A 15,620-nucleotide genomic window follows, 5' to 3' on the forward strand; every position below is an offset into this window, starting at 1 on the left:
CTCAAAATAACTCCATAGATCATTATTATATTTACTTTAGTGATTCCCTTTTTCTTCTTGACTATGTTACCTCTGGGTAAGTTCTTCTGTTTCAAATGTTTGTTTTGTATATGAAACGTTTTTGTTTTTTCTTTTTTCTTTTCAATTAGAGTCTACATTGAATGGTGCTGGCAACTGGAGAGTTACCTGGGTCACAGACATTAAACAATATTTTTCTCTGTCATATTTCTAGTCAATACCTAGTTCATAGGGTATACTATGTAAAGCATAAATAAAAGAGAAAATTAAAAGAATGAATGCATAAAATTAATGGACTTAATATAATAGTAATATAAAGATTTTTTGTATCTTGTTTAGTATATAAAGTTGGGAACGTAAGATTATTGAGGTATGAAATTCACAATGAGGAGTCAGTCATGGTAAATTATCAAAAAATGAAGAAAATCATTGGACAAGTGTTTTCCAGTTAAAAGATTTAGATACAAGAACAAGAAGGTAGAGGAGCTCATGAAGACAAATAGGGAAAATTGCAGTTGAGAGTAGTCTTTCTTCAGAATTTTTTTGATTGTCACTTTTGTTTAAACCTAGTTAATTTGAGATATTTGTGTGGCACTTACCTCAATGCATGAATAAAGCAAGGGTTCAAAAAACATTTTCATCATTATATTTATTAGCTACCTCCAGCTATTGCTCTGGATTCCACAGTACCTCTTCGTACCTCTAAAATGAACCTCTTTTAGTGAGTTTGTTTCTCTTCCTTTCAATCAGTAATGTCTCCAACAAGATAGAATTCTCTTTTTCTCAGAAGGAGACTGATTTCATAAATCAATGATGGCTTTGGAATTTAAGTTCACAGGGCTTTGTGCAGGCACCTGTCCTCCCCAAATTGATAATCAAGATCTTCAATGACAAGCAGAATGAAAATTACCAAAATATTACTCTTCCTGAAAATCCCCTCATTAAAATATATATATGTATATTCATTTGCTTCTTCATGAACTTTGTACCCACGTATTGCTTGTTGCCTTTAATTATTTCCATTCTTTATTGTCCCCACACTGTGTTATCAGCAACGTGAAGACCAGAGTATTATTCAAATTTGAATCTATAACATGTAGCATAATCCTTGGTATATTGTAAGACATCAGATGTAAATTGGGAAATGAATGAAGTTATCTGGTGATGTGGAATTGAAATGAGCTACATTTATTCATACATACCTATTCTTTATAATACAAAATATTTCTTTGTAATACACACTGCCAGGTGCTAGAGATAATGTTTTGATCAACACACTCTTCTGTGGGTAACATTTTAGTAAGGACACAGAGATTATATATCTAATTGCAGCATTTATTATTTAGTTACAATTACAAAAAAAAAGTGCTGTGACTGAGAACTAAGAGTGCAGTGTAAAAGTAAACAAAGAGATATATAGTCTAGGTGGTCACTGCTTCTTTGAAGAACTATCTCAGATATTTCATATATAACTAGGAATTCAGTAGCCAATGCATGGAGAAGGAAACTAGTGGACATAAGGAATAGCATTTGCTGGAGCCCTGGGCCAGCAGACATTCCAATATGTCCTGGAAGTGAAGGATGACTGGTGTGGTAGAGATCAGATAAAGAGTGACACCAAAGGAAACATGTGGGTCAGTTACATTAGAATTTTGTGGAGCAGACTTAAATACATGGGCTGGTTATAAAAAGATTTAGGAGATAAAACCAAATGGCTGCAGTGAATAAATTGGAAGGAAGCAAAGGTAGATACTGTGAGAGCAGTTCAGAAGTCAATGTGATAGTCCAGGCAAGAAAAAATGATAATTTGGTCTCAAGTTATCCCAAAGAGATGGAGGGAAATGGATGCCTTTCAGAAATATTTAGAGATAAAATGAGCTATTTTATCTCTATAATAGAGATAAAATCTTTAGAGAAATTGGTTTTTAGGGTCATAAAAAACAAACAAACCAAAAATAGGTGGGGGGAGGGAAAGGAACTAGATCTGTCCAAAAGAAAAACAGACTTCATAAATACACTATTTGTGTATTTACTATTAGCTATTGTATTTACATGGTCAAACTAACAATAATTTCCAATTGATTTAAAAGATACTTAATTGCCAATCTTACTCCCCATCCTTATAAGACTGACTTCTGCATCTTTATTGGAATAAAAAGGAATGTGGAAGGCAAAAATTCATTTGAGATTCTTTATAAACTTTGAGTACCATGGGGCTGAGTTTTTTCAAACTCTTTTGGATAAAATCTTTATGTGACATTTATTATTTATGTTCCTGGTTCATCAGACATAAATCAACCATGTTTCCTTGTCCTATGTTTACAGAAAGACTACCAGTTCCCAGCCTTCTTCCACTTGGACAGAGCCATGCCACTGAGGTCTAGTGTGAGTAGAAATTGCATACCTCTCGTAAAACACACTAAGTAAGCCTCCATATACTCTCTTCATGTATGTGTCAACCAGCTGAATGCAGAGGATACCTGAGAGGCACACTGGGATGAGAGAACCACAGAAGTGAACTATTATGCTATTTGACTCCCTTGAGTATGATTTTTCTGTGGAGCCTCCAAACTCACATGATATTGTTATAAACAAAATTCTATTAATTTGAACCACTGAGATTTGGGGGTGTTTGTTACAGAAGTTGACTAACATAATATACAATGCTTTTTTATTTATTTAACAAGAAATATATATGCATATGTGCCAAGGAATTCTCTGAAGCACTTCATAAATAGTAAATCATTTAGTCCTTACAACAACCCCATAAAATAAGTAATATTATTATTCGCGTTATACAAAAGAGGAAACAAAACATAAGTTTATACAGCTAACAAATAACAGAGCCAATATTTACACACACACATACACACACACACACTCTACTGTTAACTATAATACCTATGTTTAATTGAGTATTCTTTTAAAAATGTTTATTTGAGAAACTACGGTTTGGTTTTTCCAAAAGTTTTAAACTCAAACTTTGGTTTTTCCACACCCCTGATGAGGTTAGGACTGTTATATCAAGGCTAATTTGATGGAGAAACCAAAAAGTACATTTGGCCTAAATTTCACATTCAAAAAAGAACCTTAAATGTAATGTTGTTACATTTAAGTCATTATATTTTGTGTGTTTTATGGTTGAGCTAGTCAAATGTACAATATTAACATTTTTTTGTGACTCTGGTTTTACACTTTGTTTTCTTTCAAATTACCAGGGAGCCTTAATAATTGGAAGTGGCCCAGGCAGGCTCTTAGTGTCTAAGGGCCCTGTTTTGCACACTCACTGGTAAGTATTAAAAATATATATAGTTGTATACCCTATGGAGCTCTGAATGAAGTCAACACATCTCACTGAGTATCTAAAAGCTTGTAGAACTTTGAGTTATAGGAATGTTCCATGGTACTACCAGGTAAGCCTCCCATGAAGCTGTAATAGGCAGGGAGAGGCTGAATAAGCTAATCTCTTGTCTTGAAATGAATTTCAAAAACCTTTGATGTTTACCTAATTTGGTTAAAAAATACATGGTTTAATCTCCATATCTCGTACGAAATTGCTAGACCACATCTAACTAGAAGTTGTGTTATTGACAAAGAAGATACTTGCCTACGGAGGGCACCTGTGCCATGGGATCTGCAACTTTAACTTGGCTCTGTTGAAAATAAAAGAAAGATCTATGGCTAATGAAATGTCAAAAATGTAACATCTCTAAGGGTTTGGCTCATCCCTTCAGTGTGCACCAGAGAGTAGGCACTGCTATTAAACTAAAGTCCCTACACAAGCTGAGAATTTTGACTTGGGAAGAATATTTGGCTTTCTTTCTCTATCTTTCTGTGGGTCATTTTTTTCATCCTTTCGTAAACTAAAATAATTTCTTCCTTTAAGGAATAATTGTATTCATGAGACTTGAGATTAGAGTGACACAGTTCTTATGTTGTGCTGTCATTTTATCCATCTACATAAATAACATGCATATGCGATTTCTGTCAGATAGCTGATATGGTCCTCAGTGGCACTAGTTTAATTGCATATGCTTGTGTTTATTTTTGCCTGTCATAATTTATTAACTTTAATTATCCAAATTCTTCTTCCATATACAGAACTATTTCTGGTTCAGTTTAAACTCCATTTATCATTTTATTGGTTTTCTATAGAGATCTAATCAGGGAAAATAATTAATGTTTTCTTAAAAATGTCTTGAGTGGTATAGGGGAGAAAAAAATCTTTCCTCTACCCATGTTAGGTCTCAGCTGGGGCTCTGTAACAAAAGACTAACAAACGAAAATCATACAAATTTATTTAATATAGATTTTACATGACACGGGAGTCTTCATTAAGGAAGTGAAAGTTCAAAGAAGTGGCAAAACCTAAGTGCTTATATATTAAGCTGAACAAAGAGAAGCAATTGTGGAAAATTAACCAAAATATATGGCGACACTAAAGAAAGATAAAAGTCGTTTTTTGACAATATCTGTACAGAATTTTCTCAGCCTGGGCTCCCCATCTCTTAGGACGTTCTTCTTCTCTGTTAAAGAGAGGACATCTTTCATGTGGAAGTTTCCTCTCTTGCCTTCAGGAAGGAAAGAGGAGGCCCAATGTTTTGTACTTGCTGTTTTGCAAGTGCCTTTAGATCAAAATAACCTTCATACCAAAGTGGCGTATTTTGGAGTGCCATATACTAACACCCTTCAGCAGCATGATAAAACAGACCAATATATGAGGTTCAATGATCAAGATTTGAGTTCTAAATTCGTTTCACTAATGTTGAATATTGAGTATTGAAAATTTCCTTAAAATGTTTTGAGCCTTAGTTTCCCCATATGTTAAAGGTAAGAATCACTAGTGAAACTCCCATTATAATGTAAATGAAGTAACAATTTATGTGAAAGCACATAAAAACACTAAAGTTCAAGGTAAATGTTAGTTTTTGTGTTTTTTTTAAGTTTATTTATAAATTAATAAATAATGAGGGACGCCTGGGTGGCTCAGTCAGGTAGGCATCTGACATTGGCTCAGGTCATGATCTCATGGTTCTGGAGTTCCAGCCCCGCATCCAGCTCTGTGCTGACAGTGCAGAGCCTGGAGCCTACTTCAGATGCTGGGTCTCCCTCTCTCTCTGCCTCTCCCCCGCTCACACACTCTCTCTCAAAAATGAATAAACATTGAAAAGAAATTAAAAAATAACTATTGAATGTGCATAATAATACAGTAGAGATTTTCAGTGTCTTCTCTAAAATTTCATTGATTTGTTTATGCTACTCTAAGGAAAACATTACAAGGCAAGGATAAATGAAAGATAAGGAAATATACATGGCACTGTTTAATTTTTAATGTTAGAAATTTCAAGTTAGAAGAGAAAACTATTTCTTTGAACATTCGATTCATTATATGCAGTATTCATTTAAAAATCTACATCACTGAACAAGACAACTTTATATTAGGTGTTAATATCTGACTCAAAAAACTCTTGTTTTGTAACAGGTTGATTTGTTATGATTTATTTCTTAATGACAGAGAAAATTTTTGCTGAATTTCCTTGGTATTCATTTGTATTTGTTATTTTCTTAGAGAGTTTTAGCACAAGGCTCCACACTAATTATCTGGAGTAATGCAGATGGAACATACCTCAAATTAGCAGAAAACTCAGTGTGGAAAGTGTTGCCACACTATTTTTCTTGTGAGAAAAATCTTTTCAGTAGGCACACACTCTGGTATCTGTTGATGACCAAGGTTTTTTGAAAGAGAAAATAACTTCATGAAATGAATAGGAGAAAAGAGACCATAATGGTATAAATTATTACGATACTTAAAAATTTGAAATTAGCCAAATTGTGAAATAAGGGTGTAAGGACCTACTACTTCTACATCCTCCTATCCCACTGAGTAATCCAATAGCTGTTTAAAGGTTTCTGTTATTTCTATGATTTTCTTTTGACACATTTTAAATGTCATTAGTGCTATATTTTAAAAATCACCCTTCATCATTTTTATTTATTAAGGCTTTCACAGTTTTGAATGTGATTTATTAAGTTCTTTCCAAAAGAATGTGTCTGAATTTCCCAATGAAAAATGAATATATTATAAACTTTATTTTACCAAAAGTTATAACGTTGCTATAAAATTGTTGAAATATATAATGTTTTCAGGTAGGCTAAATCGATCCTGAAAATATACACTGCCATCTTCAGAGTATTTAACACCAACCATAGGGGTACCTGGGTGGCTCAGTCGGTTAGGCGTCTGACTTTGGCTCAGGTCATGATCTCACATTCCGGGAGTTCGAGCCCCACGTTGGGCTCCATGCTGACAGCTCATAGCCTGGAACCTGCTTTGGATTCTGTGTCTCCCTCTCTCTCTGCCCTCCCCTGCTCATGCTCTGCCTCTCTCATTCTTAAAAATAAATAAGTATTAAAAAATTTAAAAAAAACAACCATTGTTGATAGTGCTGCTATAAACATGGGGGTGCATGTGTCCCTTTGAAACAACATACCTGTATCCCGTGGATAAATGCCTAGTAGTGTAATTGCTGGGTCGTAGGGTAGTTCTATTTTTAGTTTTTTGAGGAACCTCCATACTGTTTTCCAGAGTGGCTGCACCAGCTTGCATTGCCACCAACAATGCAAAAAAGATCCTCTTTCTTCGCATCCTCGCCAACATCTGTTGTTGCCTGAGTTGTTAATGTTAGCCATTCTGACAGGTGTGAGGTGGTATCTCATTGTGGTTTTCATTTGTATTTCCCTGATGATGAGTGGTGTTGAGCATTTTTTCATGCGTCAGTTGGCCATCTGGATGTCTTCCTTGGAGAAGTGTCTATTCATGTCTTTTGCCCATTTCTTCACTGGATTATTTGTGTTTTCTGTGTCCATAGGTGGGTGAATGGATAAAGAAAATGTGGTGTATATATACAATGGAGTATTACTCGGCAATCAAAAAGAATGAAATCTTGCCATTTGCAACTATGTGGATGGAACTAGAGGGTATTATGCTAAGTGAAATTAGTCAATCAGATAAAGACAAAAATCATATGAATTCACTCAAATGGGGACTTTAAAAGACAAAACATGAACATTAGGGAGGGGAAAAAAATAATATAAAAACAGGGAGGGGGACAAAACAGAAAAGACTCATAAATATGGAGAACAAACTGAGGGTCGTTGGAAGGGTTGTGGGAGGGGGAGATGGGCTAAATGGGTAAGGGGCATTAAGGAATCTACTCCTGAAATCATTGTTTCACTATATGCTAACTAATTTGGATGTAAATTTAAAAATAAATAAACAAACAAACAAACCACCCATACAGAATCAGTCTGAAAAGATTATTTTTTTAATGATCAAATATGTTTATTTTCTGACTCTTTTATAAATACATTTGGAATCACACACTCAAGTATTATGTGTTTTTTTCACAGAATCATGGATCATGTTTAACTTTTGTGTCAGTTACATGTAACAATAACTGTGGAGTCAAGTAATAATTGGGAAATTTCTCCAGCAACTCATAAAATTATATTTGTGTCTTACTTGCAAGCATTGAGGGGTGACAGGTTGAGAAGGTTAAGATCTTTCTGGAGTGGCATCAGAGGTTGTTTAAATTGCAATTACAGTTTATAGTGCAGCTGTTAAAATCCACCAAACGAAATTTTCAAAATGACCTTTTCCATTTATCTAAGGAATTTTGCCAAATGTTTAATTTGTAGACATCTCACTTGGGCCCTTTTCCAAATATACATCTTTGAATGAATTATCTCATCTTTAGCCTTCACACATAAAATTGAATGTCTATGTAGGTGACCTATAATATCAGTGGAGTTCACTCTGCTTCATATTGGTGATGCTTTCAGACATGTAACTTTCATTTAAATAAGGTAAAATAGTTACTAACTCTCCTGAAAAAAAGAGAACATCTTGGAGAATTAATTTTTTAATGTCAATTGAAGTTCCCATACAAGTATTATGAATTTAATTTCTGAAATCTGTGTGTAAGATTGGGAAAAAATGTGGAAATGTCAACATCAGTGCACTTATCTGACCCATGCAAATATCAAGTGATAGATGAAGAGAATACATTAAGGTGTCTTTAATAATTCTTACTTACCCATATCTATATTAATTATATTTTCAACCTCTAAGAAGGAAACATTACGTATTTAATTTTCTCATTGAATCAGATAGTTAAAATTAGCCAAACGAGAGAATACTATTTGAAAATGGATTTGGCTGTGGCTTGTCTTGCTATCAAAATGGGCTAGTTTTAAATTATAGCAAGTAAACTGGACAAAGGTAAGCAATGTGGTTAATTTAATTAGCCACTTCTCTTTTAAATCAGGAAAAGGTGATAAATACCTGAAAGACCTCTGATGATTCTCATAGGTAAAGTGGCCTTGTCAGTGTTACCCTAAATGTTCAGGATAATCAGGACTCTATTTTCTCACTAGCTACACTGCCAGAATATTTGAAGGCTAAAAGCTTAAGTGTAGAATCTAAAATTAAATAGACCATGATGTACAAATGAGCATGTGTATTTTGTAGTAGTAAAAATAAAGTCTTAGAGGGTCTCAATTTGAATCTGGGATCTATTACCTAGGAGCTATGAGACCTTAGAAGAATTACTTAACATTTCTAAGCTTAGATTTCTTCATCTAGAAAGTGGGAATAATAATTGTACCTGCCTGTCAAAGTTTTATGTAGGATAATAGCAAATAACCAAGAACAAACTTTCAGCACAGAGATTAGCAATTTATCAGCACTTGGTAAATGATAGTTGTTGTGACAGTTAAACAAAATTAATATTCAAACAAAATTAATATAACAGCCAACAGTCTTCCAAAGCACAAGAATATACACACAGGCACGCACACACACACACACAGACACACACACACGCAGAGACTAGTTTGACTCCCAAAAGAAGCATATATGTCCAGTATCCATACGAGTAGTCAAAGTAACCCAATATATATTAGGTTATTATAATTGTATTAGTCTCAAGGCCAATTGTCTGAATTAAGGAATGGAAGTTGCTGTCCTTGGAAAAGAGGGAGAGACACATGTGAGAAGTAAATGTGGGGTGAAAAGAAATAAAGCATCATAATACAAATCTTACTAGACCACAGTCACTATCCTTGAATTTTGTATGTATTATCTTAGTTAATAATCAAACCCAGAATTTAATTACCATTATGATTTCCTTTTACAAATGAAGAAATTAGGCAAGCCAATTATTCTACCTTTAGTGAATATTTAGCTAACGTGGAAGATGGAATTTGACCCCAGGTCTGCCTGCCTCTGACCTGACTCATACTTTTTACAGCCCTGTAATATAGCCTCTTGTAAACAGAATTTAAGCCATGTATCGGGATATACTGTGATTGCAGAAATGATAACATACATCATTAGACTGAGAAAGGAGACTCATCTAAGCAACTGAGAAGAAGGTGAGGAAAACCATATCCCTGTAGTTAAGGCCTGCTTGGGCTTTGCAGAGCCTGAACTAAATTTGCATCCCAGCTCTAACATTTCCTCTTGTGTAAAATTGTTCTGGGACTTTCACCTCTCTAAATCTTGGGTACCTTTTGTTTAAAATGTAAGCAATAAGGCAGCTTTTAGTACCAAAATAATAATAATAATAATAATAATAATAATAATAATAATTGCTTTAAAACATTTACCACAGATTCTAATGAATAGTTATGTGGATATATCATTGTTATTATTGTTACATTGGTTAAATAACAAGGGTACTATGACCTAAAAGATTAGGTACACATTGTTAAAGATGAAGAACAAAATACCTTTGTGATCATAGAAGGAATTTACATAGACAAATGAAGTCTTGGGTACAAAATTAGCAGCCAAAAGGGCCTGAGTCCTGGAGTCAGATCAGGATTTCAATTCTAACCTGCCACTTACAAGTCCTATGATCTTGTCCAAATTAATTAGTCTATTTAAGCTTCATTTTTTTACATCTATAAATGATATTAGTAATAGCAGTGTGGAATAATCTGTTACTAGATTGATTTAGATTATAATGTTATAATTGATAACAATCTAGTCTAAATGTCCTTCACATATGTCTAAATTTAATTCCTTTAGTTTATAAAAACTGATTTCACTCTTTATTAGGTTACAAAAACCCAGATAGTATTAATTGCTAATTGTAAGTATGTTTCTTTGAAACCACTCAGTATATGTTAGCTGTTCCAATAGCTGTAAGATGAGAAAGTTGTACTTCTACTAACCTGTTACATGGAAGTTTAAAAATATAATCTTGCTATGAAAGTTGTTTTCATGCCAAATAGCTAATAATTTTATTGTTATTTTTTGGTCAATTTTTGTAAATTCAGAGAAGATGAAATCTTCCTTATTTGACTTTTAAAAATCCCAGACTGCAATATCTTTTACAGAAGGAAAAATATGGAGTGCAACTTCAAATACTAGTAAGATTTTAGAGCTATATATAGAGGAAAAAAATACCAAAATTATTATACACCAAAGCACTCTGGTAATAATCCTTCTAGGTCTAGTCAAGACATTGTTTGGCACTGGAGTACAGAAGGTGATTTATTATAGATATCAATTTTATTTTCTGATATGGCCTTTATTGAAATTTTCCCTAGTATTTCTCCCTTTATGGAAATGCTCCTTCCTCTCAGGAAAGCTATGAAGAAATTGCTGACTGTTTGTCATGTAAAATACTTATATTATTTCATTCTGTTGTCTATGAAAAAGTTCTTTATACAACCTAAAATTTAACCCTGAATTTTTACAGCACAGAGAAGCCTTGGAAATGAAATAGAAATGAAAATATAGTATTTTCAATTGTATTGGGGGAAAAAATAAAGATCCAAGCCGAAACCACAAAGGTCTTTTATAGCCACACACAAACAGAGGGGAAAAGAGAAAGAATGTATTCAGTCCCCAAACTGAAGACAAGGATAAGGAAGTATTACGACTTTCAACTCTCATTTGCGGTGCTTCTACCTCAAAGCATCATCACATATCATAAGTTCATGTTCTGCAACAGTAATGATGCAGTTTCAAATATAATGATAGAGGAAAGTGAGCCATAGGAAAAAGCAGCAGGAAATTGTTGTGCCGAAATCTAACTTCTTTTAGGAAAAGGATTTAATGGGAATCTCACTGTGCATAAAAACAAGTTATTTAGACATAGGTAAATTGACATTTCAGTCATTTCAACTCTTTGTGGCTTGGGCACGGATATTATCTCATGTGTGAATTGAGTCCTCACAGCTTCTTGCCTAATTATATATTGGGATATATGATTAAAATGAGTCCATGTACTAAATCATACACACAGTGACCCAAAAGTACTTAGACTAGTTTCCACCTATTTTGGCAGCTTCAGATAACAACTTTAATTTTTTTTTTTTTTGCAGAGTGGAAAAGAATGAAATAAAAGAAACAACTATCATCCAATATGTTAACCTCAAGTATGAGAAAATTAATATTTATAATGAATAAAGAACAAATATATTTGTGTGAGTATGACTTGACAAAACATACCACAAACATATAATATAGTTAAATATGCATGTAATAGTGAAAGAAATTAAAACAAAACAATCTTAGAATATAAATCTTATTTTAAAAATGTATTAAAAATTATGTAGTATGTAATGTTGATGAGAATGTGATGAAGCTAGCACATTTAAACATAGGAGGTGATGTTGTAAATTTTTGCAGCTATTTTGGAAAATATTCTGGCAATATGTGTGAAAGAAAATCATGATACTCATATTTTTGATATTAGAATTTATCTGGAACAGTGTGAGAAAAAAAGGACCTAAAGTTTTTATAGAGCCATGTCTATAATACTGAAGCTATCTCTAATAAAACATTTCTAAAAACCTGACCAAAAAAGTGAAACCATGACTCCAGTAATGTTATGGCGGTTTAAATTTTGAAATGCTAGTTTAATAAAAGTATCATGTAAGCCTTTCAAATAGTATCCATTAAGAGTATGTAGAAAGTTATAATAATAACGAACATTATAAAAAATTTACTATTTATAAAGTGATTTCATTTATTGCATCTGACCCTGAGGCAAGTAGTCAAAGAGAATAGTCAAAGGGAACATAATGTAGAAGATAAGAGTGTGGGTCTTAGAAATATACAGGTATTATTCCAACCCCAGCTTATAAACCATGTAACTTTTGGCATATTTTTCATCCTCTCTCTGGTTCTTAGTTTGTTATCTGTAGGAATGAGAATAATAATTAGACGTACTCCTATGGAATTCTTCAGAAGATTTAGATAAGGCATTAAGTTATAGAAAACTTATTATTCCATTGTTCAGATAATAAAACTGGCCACCAGAAAAACATGTATTGTCTAATATAATTTATTTACTAAGTTTTAGCATCAGAATTTGATTTCAGGTAACCAGATAACACATCTGTCAAAAATATGATATGCTATTTTTGTCTGTGCATAGTATGTATTTTGCTGCCTCAGCAAGAGAATATAATCTACTAAAAAAAGCAAAGAAAAGAAAAGAAGAAAGAAAACTTGAGTCATATACATGTTTTATTTCTTCCATCCCCTATTAGTGTGCAATGGACGTAATATGAGTAAATAACCTTAAAGGAATGATGTTCCTTAAATGAGTAATTCCCTTGGCACAGGTCTAACAAGATGACCGAGATCATTTAAAGTGCCCCAGTTTGAATTTCCTCAACTTACTTCACTTCGGTACAAAAGTTTTTGTATTCTTTGGCCCTGCATCGTTATTTCTTGGAAAGATACATCTGCCACCAGTTTCCTGGTGATTCATTGCATTGCCTCCAAACTAAAAGCATTATCATTCTTTCAGTCATCTGGTCTAATGACATGGCTTATGATACAATAAAAATGGGAGATACAATATTTCAGCTACATGAAATTTACATGAAATTTAGTTGCATGCAGGAAAAAAAACTGTGATTAGCAATCAAGTGATTGCTAATTTAAGGTTACGGGCTTATACGTCAACTTCTAATGTTATTATTATTATTTGGTGCTATAAAAATTTGAGAGAAAAAGAAGAATGGGAAAAGGAAAACAATGCTGGTAAGGAAATTATCCCCCTGCCCCAACTGCCTATATATTTTGTTGTACTATAAAACATATATTTTTGCATAATAAAAATCATAGGGCTGGATATACGATTTATTTTAACCATATGCTTGCCTGTGTCCTATAGGTGTTGTCCACTTTACCTTTTTCTACATAATTTTCAAAATTAGTGGATGTTTTATGCATAAAAGTTTATGGAATGTTTTAAATTCGTGGGTTCTTTTTGTCACTTTTCTGGAATTGTTGCAATACATTATAGAAGTAATCATTGTAGGATAATTACAAGTGATTCACTTTAGTGTCGGTGAGAGAAAGGTTATATCTATTTTAGGTAGACCCCAATAATTTATTTCACAACCATAACAATAAAATTGAAGTGAATTTGTGATAATCCATTTAAATTGTTAAGAATAACAGTATTTGTGAATTGCCTTATCTGCATTTGGTTCATTGTGTGTGGGAAGATATCATCACTAATGGAAGAGTCTGCTTTAGACATAATATGACTTTTCCTAGAAAAAAGATCATGAAGAAAAAGAAACACTTTATATGGAACCTATGTAAGTAGTAGAAAAGAATAATTCTCAAACTTAAAAATTTATTTTAGTCACACTATGGCCTAATGATGCCCAATTTTTGTACATGCATTGCAATTTTTCTTCCACAATCTGTGTAATATTAAGTACACAATTCCTGAGAAAATTACCCTTTACAGAGCTCCACCACAAAATACAGGAGGAAAACAAAAAAATGTTCAACTGTACTTCAATTTCGTAACACATGGGTATATACAGTCTTAGGTTTTTGTCTAAGGTCAAACACAATAACTGTATTTATCAGTTGAATACCGTATTCTATGTAGAACATGTTGTCAAATGGATCTTTGAATCCTTCTTCATCCTACTAACTCTAATAAGTGTGTAATATCCTTTTCAGATCATTAATTATTCATGAATATATTATTAATTTATAAACATGATTTCCCTTTGATAAATTTAGTTTCTCTTTGACACGTTCTATTCTAGAGCTTAGCGGCGGTAATCTTTTTTAACATATGTTATATAATTGTATCTTACCTGCCATTCTGATGCCTCTTCTCAAAGAATCTGTTTTCACTGTCACTATTGGCTGAACAATGAGCCACAGCACAACCCCACAGGTTGGCCACACTAAAATGTACTAAGAGTGTATAAGAGGTTGGGCCAATCTGATTATCTCAGCTAAAACTTTGAAAAAAAGACTCAGGAACAGTCACTAGGAGATAGATAGACACATACATACATACATACATACATACGTATGTACATACATACATGATAAGTAGATATGAATAGTCCCATGATCTAGCATCTGCAAGCTGGAGACCATAAAAGCTAGTGGCATAATTCAGTTTATGCCTGAAAATCTAAGAATTATGGGAGATGATGATATAAATTCCAGTCCAAAAGCAGAAGACCAATGTCCCACCTCAAATAAGCAAGAAAGAAAACAGTTCTCCTTTCGTCTGCTTTTTGTTATATTGAGACCATCAAGAGATTTGATGATGCCACTCTCAGACACTCCCAGAAATAATGTTTAATCTGGAGACTGTGGCTCAGTCAAGCTGACACATGAAATGAACAATGATACAGAGAGAAACAATGGGCACAGAGAAACAGAAGAGAGAACAAATATTTTCTGTGTCCCTATATTGTATTACTACATTTCATATGATTTGTTTAATAAAATTAATTACATATCTGCCTGAAAAATGCATTTTAGGCTTTTATCTTCATGACTCCAAGCAAAAACATCACCTTAGAATAGAGAGTTTTCTGATGACATTTTAATGGTGCTCTAAGTTAGTATACAATTTGGCTAAGCACATCTGGAGAGATCTTATTGTTAGCCCTCAACAAACCATTCTAATATGAAGTACTTTGTCATGGTTCATTTGGTTTTGTTGTATACACTCACACAGAGGGTGTGAATTCACTAGTAGAGATCCTTTGAAAGAGATCCTACACAAACTTTGCAAAGAGAATAGTGTCTAAGCATTTAGACCCCCAACCTTTCAATAGGCCTACATAATTATTTTTAGGCCTAAGGAAAAAGTCAATTTCTGGTTCATATGTGGCTGATATGGAGGAAAGTCCCAAGTAAAAGAAAATCCAGCTTCCAATAAATCATACATATGGCCAGAAAGAACAGTGCATTTACTACCAGCATAATAGTCTATACGTCTCCAATTAATGGCCCAATGAACTGGAAAAATGCACTTGACTTCTCCATGAAGCCAGATAAAAATATCTACTTCACAGGGCTGTTGTTGAATATTAAATGTGGTGATATAAATAAAATGATTTTCAAATTACAAATAAGTTCAAAGAAGTATCATTTCTTGTATATTTTCATGAGCAATTTCTTGTTCATGACCAGGTACACATACTTCATTTGTGCAGTTGCTAATATAAACTCCATTACCCACTTTACCTTGGTTTATACCATAATACTGCATGTACCTAATTCAGTTTATCTCTCCAAGGAA

The 15,620-nt window shown here is 33.3% G+C and overlaps 1 long non-coding RNA gene across 1 annotated transcript in view; it reads left to right on the plus strand.

The window, feature by feature from the left end:
* The window catches only part of LOC131510542 (uncharacterized), a 39,707-nt gene extending 26,509 nt beyond the window's left edge, over positions 1-13,198 (plus strand). The window contains exons 5-8 of the long non-coding RNA XR_009261087.1: positions 2,344-2,403; positions 3,237-3,307; positions 9,330-9,453; positions 11,416-13,198. This is a non-coding gene — a long non-coding RNA (uncharacterized LOC131510542). The remainder of the gene's footprint in view (positions 1-2,343; positions 2,404-3,236; positions 3,308-9,329; positions 9,454-11,415) is intronic.
* Positions 13,199-15,620: the final 2,422 nt, after the last annotated feature.

Source organism: Neofelis nebulosa, chromosome 1 (assembly GCF_028018385.1).
Source record: "Neofelis nebulosa isolate mNeoNeb1 chromosome 1, mNeoNeb1.pri, whole genome shotgun sequence".
Taxonomy (NCBI): Eukaryota; Metazoa; Chordata; class Mammalia; order Carnivora; family Felidae; genus Neofelis; species Neofelis nebulosa.